Source organism: Triturus cristatus, chromosome 3_1 (assembly GCF_964204655.1).
Source record: "Triturus cristatus chromosome 3_1, aTriCri1.1, whole genome shotgun sequence".
Taxonomy (NCBI): domain Eukaryota; kingdom Metazoa; phylum Chordata; class Amphibia; order Caudata; family Salamandridae; genus Triturus; species Triturus cristatus.
This window is the reverse complement of record NC_140583.1, coordinates 886,240,011-886,253,583: the sequence shown is the minus strand read 5'-3', so window position 1 is coordinate 886,253,583 and position 13,573 is coordinate 886,240,011.

Genomic DNA, 13,573 nt, shown 5'->3' with positions numbered 1-13,573 from the left:
TAACAGTGGTGATTTCTTGCTGCAGAAACTACAGCATCTACAGATTGCTCCCCACAACAAACCACAGTCTTGTATTTGATGCAGTGTTGCTGAAGATTAGCAAATTCAGGACGAATGTCCGAACCTCGAGTTGAGGAGCTTGAAGCTCCTGAAGTGCTTGGACCAGCTCCCTGGTCATTCTGCTGCATCCCTTCTTGGGCACGTCGAAGTAGTTCACGCGCCAGAGGTCAAGGGTGAATTGTCTGAAGATACTTCATCATGCTAGATGTTCTACATGAGTACTTTCTGTCACTTCCCCTCGACAGTACTCTTGGACAAAGAGTGCAGCTGACCTTGGTCCAAGTCCTCTTCTTCAGATGGAACATCCACAATAGGAGTAGAAGCATACATTTCTGTTGAAGTAGGAAAACACAAAAAATATAGAAAAGCTGCTCAAAAACACAGCAGGTCTGTGTCCTGGGATGGTGTAGCAAGAATGAGAAAAGTGGGTGGGGTCCTTCAACTTCTAGAATGAAAAACCTTCTGAACCAATAAAATGCTTTCTTTTAAAGTCACATGGGACACGCGCATCCGGCGCGCACCCAATGTGCACCCGTCGCAACTTCGTGATAGTTTTTTTAAGAGTATTATAACTTTATTGCAATTAGAAATATATGATTTTTATAATTAGTTTACATAATCTCTTGGTCTAATATAGATATTGAACTACTATACAGATAGTTTTTAAATATATTTTTTTTTACGGAAGTCGTGCACCCAGCACAACCCCACACGTACATAACGTTATGTGGGGTGGGGCACCGCGTACCCATCGCATACCAAACGCGCACACGACGCGATCCCATATGTATCTGACGTTACACAGGGCCAGGCACCGCGCACCCATTGCATACCAAAAGCGCACCCGACGCGATCCTATATGTATATGATGTTGCGCGGCGGAAGGCACCGCGCACCCGTTGCTAACCCAACGTTCATCGTTCACGATTTTGGTAATATGGAGGATTGAATCCACGCACCCACCAAGATACGTACACGATGGGTACGCGACTCCACATATTTATATTTAAGAAATCACAAGACTTTACATAATTTTAATAACAAAAAAAGTTTAGGATATTAAATTTAGAAAATATCACTAAAAAAACTTTGAAAATTACTGGAAAAACCATAGGTTTAATGAACATTATAGTTAGAAATTAGCATTTAAAAAACTTTTGAAATTCACTGAGAAAACCAAAGGTTTCAGGGACGTTATAGTTAGAAATGAGCATTTAGAAAAGCTTTGAAATTCACTGAAAAAACCATAGGTTTCAGGGACGTTATAGTTAGTTGGACATTTCACACGTACAAAACCAGAGAAATATGGCCGTTATAGTTAGTAGAGCTAACTATAACTTGCGCCCCCGCAATGCACTGCTGATGATGTCACATATTACATCATTCATGACATGGTCAGTGACATCAGTGATGACATAACTGAAGACATCTCAAATGACATCACTGATGACATCATCCACGTGGAAATCTGATGCACCTCCTCACACCCTAATATAACCTTTGATACACCCACTCTAAAATACAGACTACCATTTTCAAAACCTTAGACACACCAATACCAGTTGCTATATACCCACTCACTGATTACTAGGTCTACACACATCCACTGATTCACCCATACAGTCAGTCATACATGCAGTCACTCATCAATACAACACTATCATATGCACTCATACACCTATACAGAAACTCCCACAACGCCACTCATCCAGAGTTACTCACCCACCTAGTCAGTCATGCAAAGAATCAATCACACTTCCATTTACTCACCTACACAGTTATACACACAACACCTCACTTATTCATACAGATACTAACACATACTTACTCTCTTATACAATCACTGGTACCAGTACATACTCATCCATAAAGCCACTCTCACAATCACTCACTCTCATGTATAGTCATTTATATACTCCAACTCACATACAATGCCTTTTACATATGAAGTTACTCGGACATGTACCTCTGAGACATCCATTCATTCACCAAAACACACCCATACACACACTCACCCACCACCCAGCTGTTTCCACATGCACTCTTGAACCCATACACCCAGTGAATCAACCACTCACAAATCTATGCACAAAGTCATACACCTTCCACCCATCCACACAGACACACAGGGACTCATACAGATACTCAGATAACCAATCAATAACCTATATACATACTCATGTAGCTACTCACCAACCAATGCAGCCACTTACAAACCAACTGTCAGACTGATACCGACATTTACACAGTTTAGTCACAAACCCATGCATTCAGTAAGACACGTTTAATCACTCACTTATACAGTCAGTCACGCACCTACTAAATCATATATTCAGGCACTTATATACCCACTCATTATTCAATACATCTTGGCATATATATATAGACACTGTAGAACCGATATACCACCTGCAATCTCTGGTATATTGGGTCTACCACTCTGATGGTCAAGAAACACATTTTAGAGCATTACAGAGCAATCATTCACTGTGACCAGAAATATCCTGCAGCCCTGAACTTTCAGGATAGACACTTTTCCAATGCAAACAGTCTCTGTTTTCTCATCCTAGAACAGGTGAGCAAAGGGCCCGTGGGGGGAACAGGGTCCTTACACTTAGACAGAGGGAGTCCAAACAGATCATCAACTTCCAAACGAAGACTACTGGAGGTCTTAACCAGGACGAAGAACTAGCCATACACCTGAAGGAATAATGTTTTTCATCACATTGCACGTCAGGGCCCCCACACTTCTGGAGAATAGTTCTTGTACTCCTTTTGATAACCCTGTACACATGTATCGATGGGCTTCATAGGGTATACTCCCAAGTATTGTTCACATTAGACTGACTTGCTGTATCTATTCCTCTTTGATTTCCTCCTTCAACAATTGAACAGTTATACTGATTTTGTCTTACATTCTCAGGGATGTGAGTTTTGATTTTGATGAGGTGGAAACTGGTATCCACACTCTTTTTAATTCTGTGTTTTCTGTTCTTGTCTCAAACAGGAGGGCATCTTCAGCACTTAAGAGAGACTGTATCCGTCAGGAGTGCGTTGGAAGAATTGGGGAGATGGCTCGGTCTCCATCACTGAGCACAGTAGGACCTTTGTTATGCATGGACTGTTGGACATGTTTTGCACTTTCTCCATACCAGTCTTTGGGCACTTGCCCATTATTTGGTTATGCTCTGGTCTCTGTTTAGGACACTTGTCTATTTATGTCAATGTGTCAATGTAGGTATGTATACCTGAGGCAGCACTGTGCCTAATAAAATGGCACACGTGGTCATATACGACATTACACTAGTCTTTTCAGGCACCTGCCAGTAGCCCCTCTCAGGTTATTTGTACACCACAGGAGGACACTGTCCACTAGGACTAACATTTTTGGGCCACGCTGCATGACTTAAGTCTAAGTACCCCAAGTCTCACTATACTATGCCTTATGTATGTAACGGGGGCATTGATAAAGTTTTGTTTTCACGGTGACACATGCATTAACAGCATGCGCCATGATCAGGCGCTCGAATGCTCAGGGTTCATGTTGGCAGACCGGCCTTTGGTCTCCCACACGTGAGGATTGTCGCATATACAAATCAATATGTGATTTTATTCGGTTTTTTTGCATACATTATGTATCGTACATTTATTTTGACTGATGTGCCACTACAACATGTCTGCCATGTATTGTTCATTGGTCCTTTCACACTTTCTGCACTACGAACTATTGGAGTCTCTCTGATTTGGTGTATATTTCACGTGATCAAGGTTCTGCGGATTCGAAACGCGTTGTGGTATAAACGGTGGTTTGGTAATCTGACGGAGTTGTGTGTTACTGAGAGCATGCTGATTTACGCTAAACTTTGGGGACATATATATATATATATATATATTCACTGAAAAAAACATAGGTTTCAGGGGTGTTATAGTTAGCTGGACATTTCACTCGTACAAAACCATTGAAATTCCTCTGTTATAGTTAGTTCTACTAACTATAACTAGCGCGCCCGCAATCCACTGCTGATGACGTCACATATTACATCTACTGGATTATGTCATCAGTGATGTCATTTGAGATGTCATCAGTGATATCATCAGTGATGTCACTGACCATGTCATGAATGATGTAATATGTGACATCATCAGCAGTGGATTGCGGGCGTGCGAGTTATAGTTAGTAGAACTAACTATAACGGAGGAATTTCAATGGTTTTGTATGAGTGAAATGTCCAGCTAACTATAACACCCCTGAAACCTATGTTTTTTTTCAGTGAATTGCTAAAGTTTTTTAAATGCTAATTCCTAACTATAACATGTCTGAAACCTATGGTTTTTTTCAGTGAATTTCAAAGGTTTTTTAAATGCTAATTCCTAACTATAACATGTCTGAAACCTATGGTTTTTTCAGTGAATTTCAAATGTTTTTTAAATGCTAATTGCTAACTATAACATGTCTGAAACCTATGGTTTTTTCAGTGAATTTCAAAGATTTCTTAAATGACAATTTTGAAATGCAATAATAGTTATATTTATTTTTATTATACTGATTTTCTACATTTTTTAAACTATTTATTTTTACATATTTTATTTTTTAAATTACGTTATATATTTTTAATGTAAATGGAAAAAAACTTTTTTTGTAATATTGAAACTCTAATGTTTTTCTTTGTTTTAAATATTTTTTTAAATATATTTATATTATTTTCTTTATTGCTTTTTTATCAAATGTTTTTGGGGAGTCACGCACCCAAATCGTACCTTTTTCGATTGCTGCACGGAACCTAGCCGCCATTTTAGGATTGTTGTGTAGGATCCACGTAGGATGTGCGATGGGTGCGTATTTTCATGCGCGATCGCTATGCGACACATACGTATTACTTTACGTGACCCTCGCGCGCTTGCGCATGACATCATATACATGTTCGACGCGTTAGGAGTCGCGCACCTAGCGCGTGCACACCAGGGGGGCCGCGCTCAGCGCCGCCCTGGGTGCACGACTCCTAATTTGCCCGTACAATTTTTTTAGCACCTATCACTAATTTCTATTCTCCCCGGGGACCCCATCCCCTGGGGCCTGTATACAACGTTGGGGACCATGGGGGGAGCCCCAATGCCCCCACAGTTCTGGCCGGCTCCCTGTGTCCTTCGGGATCCGGCATTGCTTTTCCACACGGGGAGCTGCTAACATGCAGCTCCCCGTGTGGAAAAGCAATATGGTTTGCATTTTGAAAGAGAGCAGATTTCCCTGCTCTCTCTTTCAAAACCCAAACCAAGTTTGCTATAACAGGGTGGGAGCCTCGGCTCCCGCCCTGCCTTAGCAAACAGCAGTGTCCCGGGGATGGGCACCCCAAGACACTGCAGGAGCCAGCCCGGGGGGGTGGTGGTCCCCAGGGCCATCGAGGGCTCCAGGAGGGGGGCCACACAGCCCCCTCCCACAATATAAAAAGCCCCAGGGGGTGGTGGTCCACGGGGCTTGGGGGGGCCTTTGAGCCCCCCACCCATTTTTTTTAAAGCCCGGGGGTAGCGGTCCCCGGGCTGTGCGGGGCCTTTGAGCCCCCCACCCATTTATTTTTTAGCCCTGGGGGTGGTGGTCCCCAGGGCTGGGGGGCCCCTCTTGCCCCATCAAATTTAATATTTTTGCCCCCGGGGCTCATTATTAAAGAAGCACGGGAGCCCGCGCTTCGTTGTATTTTATTTTTTATAGCAGGATCCGCGCATCCTGCGCGCATTTTGCAGTTTAAAAAAAAAACATTTTTGGGGGCCCTGGGGGTCCTTGTGGAACCCCCTAAGCAGGTCTAGAGGGTCAGGGTATTTCTACCCTGCCCCCTTTATAAGTTTTGCACACTTGATCCACTGATTTCTTGAGCCTCGCTTCTACCGAGGCACAAAATGGCTGCCAACACTTCCTGGTTTGGAGTGTTGACAGCCAGTTGACAGCCAATTATCATGCAGCTCGTGATCGGGAGGGTGCACGCTGAGTGTGCATAGGGTGCGCGGATCCTCCGAGGCCATAGATATATATGAGATTTTACTTTTGATTTTCTCAGCAACTACTGAACGGATTTACACCATTTAACCAAAAGGCACGAGTGTGAACCAAGGGCTATCTCTTTGCCAAATTTGGTGTAATTCCGTTCAGCAGTTCGGGCTGTAGCTGCGATTAAAGGTTCCTATGGAAAATTGCATGGGGATAACACGTTTTGGGACCCCCCTTTTTTCTCAGCCCCCGCTTGACGAATCACCCTGAGACTTTCAGGATAGGAGCGGACCGGAGCGCCCCACCAGTTTTGAAAATTTCGTGAAGATTTGTCAACCAGCGCCAAAGTTATTTCAAATAGAATGTTGCGGAACTATAACGCCCCTGAAACCTATGTTTTTTTCAGTGAATATATATATATATATATATATATATATATATATGTATATGTATATATATAAATATATATATATATATATATATATTCACTGAAAAAAACATAGGTTTCAGGGGCGTTATAGTTAGCTGGAAATTTCCCTCGTACAAAACCCTAGAAATTCCCCTGTTATAGTTAGTTCAGCTAACTATAACTCGCACCCCCGCAATGCACTGCTGATGACGTCACATATTACATCACTCATGACATGGTCAGTGACATCACTGATGACATCACTGATGACATCTCAAATGACATCACTCATGACATCACTCATGACATCATCCATGTGATAAATTAGTGCATCTTCTCACACCCTAATATAACCTTTGATACACCGACTCAAAATTTCAGACGGCCATTTTGAAAATCATAGATACTCCAATACCAATAACTACATACCCACTCATTAACTTTTAGGTCTACATACACCTCCACTCACTCACCTGTACAGTCACTCATACTTACAGTCACGCCCCTGAAACCTTTGGTTTTTTCAGTGAATTTCTAAGGTTTTTTAAATGCCAATTCCTAACTATAACGCCCCTGAAACCTATGGTTTTTTCAGTGAATTTCAAAGGTTTTTTAAATGCTAATTCCTATCTATAACTTATCTCTGAAGATATCATGAAAAGCATTCTTTTTTAAAAGTAGGGTGGACATTAGTTTTGTGGAAAAGCATCTTTGTGATTGGTTAAGAAAAAGCAGTTTCAACGTGGAGTACATATCAAAGGATAAAATTTGCTCAGAACAACCACACCTGCTACTTGCATTTGAAAGGCACTGTTCGAACTTAAAACAATCATCAACTTTTAACCTGCACGTGTCGGTAAATATTCAAGAAAATGTTACAAAAAAATATCGTTAGGTTTTAAAAAATTGATGAACTTTTAACCTGCAAGTGTTGTAGAATGTTCTAGAAAGTGTGTTGATAGAATACGTTGCACTTCTGACTTCTATGTGTTGTTCAATATTTAAAAAACGGTTCATATGGAAAATTAAAAAGAAACCAATAGAGAAGTTTTGAAACCTAAAAGAATCATGGAACTATTCTAATGTATTCTTTACATGTATTTATGTGTGCAGCAACAAAATTATAGACACAACAGCAGTAGGAAGAGGAAGAAGCAGGGAGTGGGGGGAGGGGGGGAGATGGGCAGAATGGCACACATGCACAATTAAGTACAACACACATATAGACTAACAATGGCCAAAATGAAACACACCAACAAGCAGCACAAGTCACACAACCCGCCAACATCACGCCACTGAACGAGCATAGAAGTGAAAACCACGCTGCATTCATAAAGGATGTGTACAAAGGCCAGTCGTTGGTGTTGTGGGATGTCTGCGACCGTGGTCATTATGGATGAGATGCCCAGCATGTGGCACATGGTCGAGTTCACTGTGTGTTATGTTGCCAAACGGCTGCCCCTCCCTCCCATGAGCCCCCACATTTTTGTATGGTGCGCTGTTGTATCTCGTGCACTCGTACAGCACACCATTGTAATGCCTATTTGCACATGTCCTGCTACATTCCAACTACAACATCACAGTGGCGTTTGGAGATGGTGCATGCCAGTTTACAACATCAACTGCTGCGGCTCTTGTAGCAGGCCACACCAGAACACAGAGACACACTTACCGCACTTCCTGTACACGGACATGTCCGAGACACCCCGTTCCCCTTGCCGGATAGGCACACCCCTGCACTGACCTGTGAACCCCAGACTAGCACACGCCAGTTGTGCATGCAGGAGGATGCGTGCGTAGCTACACATCCAGGCTCACTGCCAACGCTGAGGTGACAGCACACTATGATGTTGCAGGGCTCGTGCCTATCATGCTAAGACAATGACCACAGGGACACACTTACTAAGATGTGGGTTTGGGGGGCATTGGTGGTCCTGGAGTTGTTGAGATGAGTCTTCTGTCCCTCATGGGTATCCCTGTATCATGCTCATTGACTCTATGGTACCTGTGGGTGTTCTGGTGTGGCTCTTGACTGTGTTCCCTTTCATGGTGCAGGTAGTTGTCCTGCTTAACACCAGCAGAAAGGAGGTGTAAAATCCCTGGTGCTAACGTGTCTTATTGCCGGAATTTGTTTCGCATTGCAATTGGTGTGAAAGTTGTGATGGGATTTTTTTCATGTGCAGAACAATATACGAACTGAGCAGTGTATCTCATCAAGATCCAGCACCTGACGCACTATTCCCAATCAATATAAATACAATGAGATTTCTTAATAGATTTTGTGTGTACACTGTAACTGCAGCCAATACCTCAGTGCAATACAATACAGGATTTTAGTATTTAGAATAAATCGGAAAGGTGCACCTCGTGTCTTTTTGCACGGGAACGGCTACTCTCCATTTCGATATCAGCACTTTAACGGAAGTAAACTCAGTTCAGACTCGTGCCTTTTGCATAAATGGTGTAAATCCGTTCAGTTGTTCCTGAGAAAATTAGAGTAAAAAAGATAGATATATCTATGGCCTCGGAGGATCTGCACCCTATGCGCACCCTGAGTGCACCCTCTGCGAACCGAGCGCGCACCCTTCCGATCATGTGCTGAATGCTAATTGGCTGTCAAGTGTCTGTCAACATTCGAAAGCAGGAACTGTTGGCAGCCATTTTGTGCCTTGGTAGAAGCGAGGCTGATTAAGTAAGGGAAATAAGTGTGTGAAAGATGTAAAGGGGGCAGGGTAGAAATACTCTGACCCTCTAGTGTTGCTTAAGGCCCCCTTTTGGGTTTTTTTAAATGTGGAGAAATGCATGCAGGATGCGCGGATCTGGCTGAAACCCCTCCCCCCCGAAGAGCGGGCTTCCGCGCTTCGTTAATAATTAGCCCCGGGGGGCCAAATACCGGGGGCAAAATCTGTAAAAATGACCGCTACCCCCGGGGCTAGAAAATAGACAGAGTAGGGGGGCTGAATGGCCCCCCAAGCCCTGGGGACCACCATCCCCGGGTCTTTATTGTTTGAGGGAGGGGGGCTGCGTGGCCCCCCTCCTGGAGCCCTGGGGACCGCCACCCCACAGGGCCAGCTCCTACAGTGTCCTGGGGTGCCCACCCCCAGGACACTGTTGTTTGCTATGAGAGGGCGGGAGTCTCCCGCTCCCCCATAGCAAACTTTGTTATGATTGTGAAAGAGAGAGCAGGGAAACCAGCTCTCCTTCAAAATCCAAACGATATTGCTTTTCCACACGGGGAGTTGCATGGCAGCAGCTCCCCATGTGGAAAATCAATGCCGGCTCCTGAAGGACGCGGGGAGCCGGCTGGGACCGTGGGGGCGTTGTGGCTCCCCCCACAGTCCCCAACGTTTTTTAATAAACCCCGGGGATGGGGTCCCAGGATAATAAAAATGAGTGATAGGGGCTATTTTTTTTTACTGTAAATTTAGGAGTCGCGCATCCTATCGTGTTGGGTGCACGATTTCTCTTGCGTTGGGTGTGCGGTTCCTAGCGTGCTGGGTGCACGGATCCAAGGAAAAAAAACTGAAATCTTTTGGAGATAAACATTAATGTAAAATATTTCGCGGGATTCGCGCACCCACCGCAACATACACGCACATGACGTATTGCGGAAGCGCGCAAGCGTCGCGTAACGTGCATCGTACGTGTCACGTATAGGCTTGGAGTCGCGTACCAGTCGCATTACAATCGCGCACAGAAATACATACCAACACATACCGTACGCGAATACTTTCGCGCAGGGATCGAGAAAGGTGCGCATAGGGTGCGCGAATCCCCCAAAAAATGAAAAAATAATAATATTAAAGTATTGAAAATATAGTTTAAAAAATATTTTAAAAAAGATATTTAAATATTGTTTACAAATTTACAATTTTTAAAAAAAAAACATTAAAAACAAATAATATTTTTTAATTTTTAAAAGAATTAGTTGTAAAAATAAGTAAAAAAAATGGTGATGAAAAATATTTAAAAAAACATAATTAAAGGAATTGACACACTGAAATAGAAAAATTTAGAAATACAATGAAAATCATAGCTTTAGAGATAAGTTATAGATAGGAATTAGCATTTAAAAAACCTTTGAAATTCACTGAGAAAAACATAGGTTTCAGGGGTGTTATAGTTAGCTGGACATTTCCCTCGTCCAAAACCCTAGAAATTCCCCCGTTATAGTTAGTTCAGCTAACTATAACACGCGCCCCCGCAATGCACTGCTGATGACATCACATATTACATCACTCATGACATGGTCAGTGACATCACTAATGACATCACTGATGACATCATCCAGTGACTGTGTGTTTCTGTAAAGTTTAAATATGTTTTATATATATAGGGAAAGGCCTATGGAAGAATGAGCGGGTGTATAAGTGTGTGAATGGATGATTTAGTAGATGCGTGACTGACTCTATAAGTGAGTGATTAAATCTATGTTACTACGGACTAGTGACTAAACTGTGTGAATGTCTGTATCTGTCGGTCTGTTGGTGTGTAAGCAGCTGCAGGGGTTTGTGAACAGCTATATGAGTGTCTATCTGGGTTATTGATTGGTTGTCTAAGTATCTGTATGGGTGCCTGAGTGTTTGAGTGGATGGAGTGTGTGTCACCCACACAGCGACTTATAATCCAACTCACTCACTAATACAGCCACTGATATATCCACTTATATACCCATACAGCCACTCACACACTTTCAGTCACCCATAGAGCTACTCACACACCTACTCACTCACCTATAGAGTCAATTTCACAGCCAATTACTCACCTATACAGTTATTCACACACCCACTCACTTATTCATACAGATATTAACACATACTCATTCACCTATACAGTCACTGCCACAAGCACATACTCATCCATTCAGCCACTCTCACAATCACTCACTCTCACATACAGTCCCTCGTATACTCCAGCACTCACCAATACTGCCTTTCACATATGTAGTTACTCACCCATATACCTCTGCCACATACACTCAGTCACTGACACAAACATACACACACTCACTCATCCATGAAGCCCCAGACAGACACACCCACTAGCCCTTAAAGCCACTAACTCACCTATGTACTGATCCATACACACTCTCAACCACCACATAGCAACACTAATACATTTATACAGGTACTCAGACAACCACTGACTCACTCATTCAGCAACTCATGTGCTCACTCGCACACCCATTAAGCAACTGCTACAGACATTCACAAAACCAGTCACTTACCCATATATTCACTGAGACACCTAATCAGACTCATACAGTCAGTAAGATAACCACTAAATCATTCATACAGGCACTCATACATCTTGGTATATATATATTTAACATTCATATACTGTTTAAAAACAAGTCATAGTCACTGGATGATGTTATCAGTGATGTAATCAGTGATGTCATTTGAGATGTTATGAGTGATGTCATTAGTGTTGTCATTGACCATGTCATGAGTGATGCAATATGGGAGGTCATAAGCATTGCATTGCAGGGGGGCACGAGTTATAGTTAGCTCAGCTAACTATAACTGTTGAATTTCTCTGATTTTGTATGAGTGAAATGTCAGCCTATCCATAACGTCTCAGTAACCTTTGATATTTTTAGTGAATATATATATATATTCACTGACAAAACCATAGGTTTTACAGATGTTATAGTTAGTAATTAGCATTTAAAAAACCTTAGAAATTCACTGACAAAAACCATGGGTTTCAGGGACGTTGTAGCTCGTTGGACATTTCACTCATATAAAACCAGAGAAATTTGCCCGTTATAGTTAGTTGAGCTAACTATAACTCGCGCGTCCGCAATGCACTGGTGATGACATCACATATTACATCACTCATGACATGGTCAGTGACATCACTGATGACATCACTGATGACATCTCAAATGATATCACTAATGACATCACTGATGACATAATCCAGTGAATGTGTGTTTCTGTAAAGTTTAAATATTTTTCATATATATCTATGCCAAGGTGTATTGAAGAATGAGTGGCTTTACAAGTGCCTGAATGGATTATTTAGTAGGTGCCTGACTCACTGTATAAGTGAGTGATTGAACATGTGTTACTGAATGCATGGGTTAGTGATTAAACTGTGTGAAAGTCTGTATTAGTCTCTCAGTTGGTGTGTAAACAACTGCATGGGTTGGTGAGTAGCTACATGAGTGTCTATATGGGTTATTGATTTGTTGTCTGAGTATCTGTATGGGTGCCTGAGTGTCTGTGTGGGTGGGTGGGGGTGTGTGTGACTCTGTGCATAGATGTCTGAGTGGGTGATTCACTGGTTGTATGGATTAAAAAGTACATCTGGGAAGGGCTGTATGGGTGAGTTAGAGTGTGTATGGGTGTGTTGGTAAGTGGATGGATATCTCAGTAGTATATGTGTGAGTAACTACATATGTTTTAAGGCAGTATATGTGAGTGTTGGAGTATATAAATGACTATATGTGAGAGTAAGTTATTTGAAGAGTGGGTGTATAAATGAGTGTCTGCTTGTATCAGTGATTGTATAAGACAGTAAGTATGTGTTAGTATCTGCATAAATAAGTGATGTGGTGTGTGTATAAATAACTGAGTTGGTGTGTATAACTGTATACATGAGTAAATGGGTATGTGATTGATTCTTTGCATGACTGACTAGGTGTGTGAGTAACTCTATGGGTGAGTGGCAGAGCGTGACTATGTATAGGTGTATAAGTGCATATTATAGTACTGTATTGATGAGTAACTGCATGTATAAGTGATTGGATGTGTGTGTAGACCTAGGAAATAGTGGGTGGTATGTAGTATCTGGCATTGTTGTGTGTATGGTTTAAAAAATAGTAGTCTGTATTTTAGAGTGTGTGTATCAAAGTTTATATTAGGGCATCAGTATGTGCATCAGATTATCACGTGGGTGATGTCATCAGTGATGTCATTTGAGATGTCATTAGTGATGTCATCAGTGATGTCACTGACCATGTCATGAGTGATATAATAAGTGACGTCATCACCAGTGCATTGCGGGCGCGCGAGTTATAGTTAGCTCAACTAACTATAACGGGCAAATTTCTCTGGTTGTATGAGTCAAATGTCCAACTAACTATAACGTCTCTGAAACCTATGGATTTTTCACTGAAT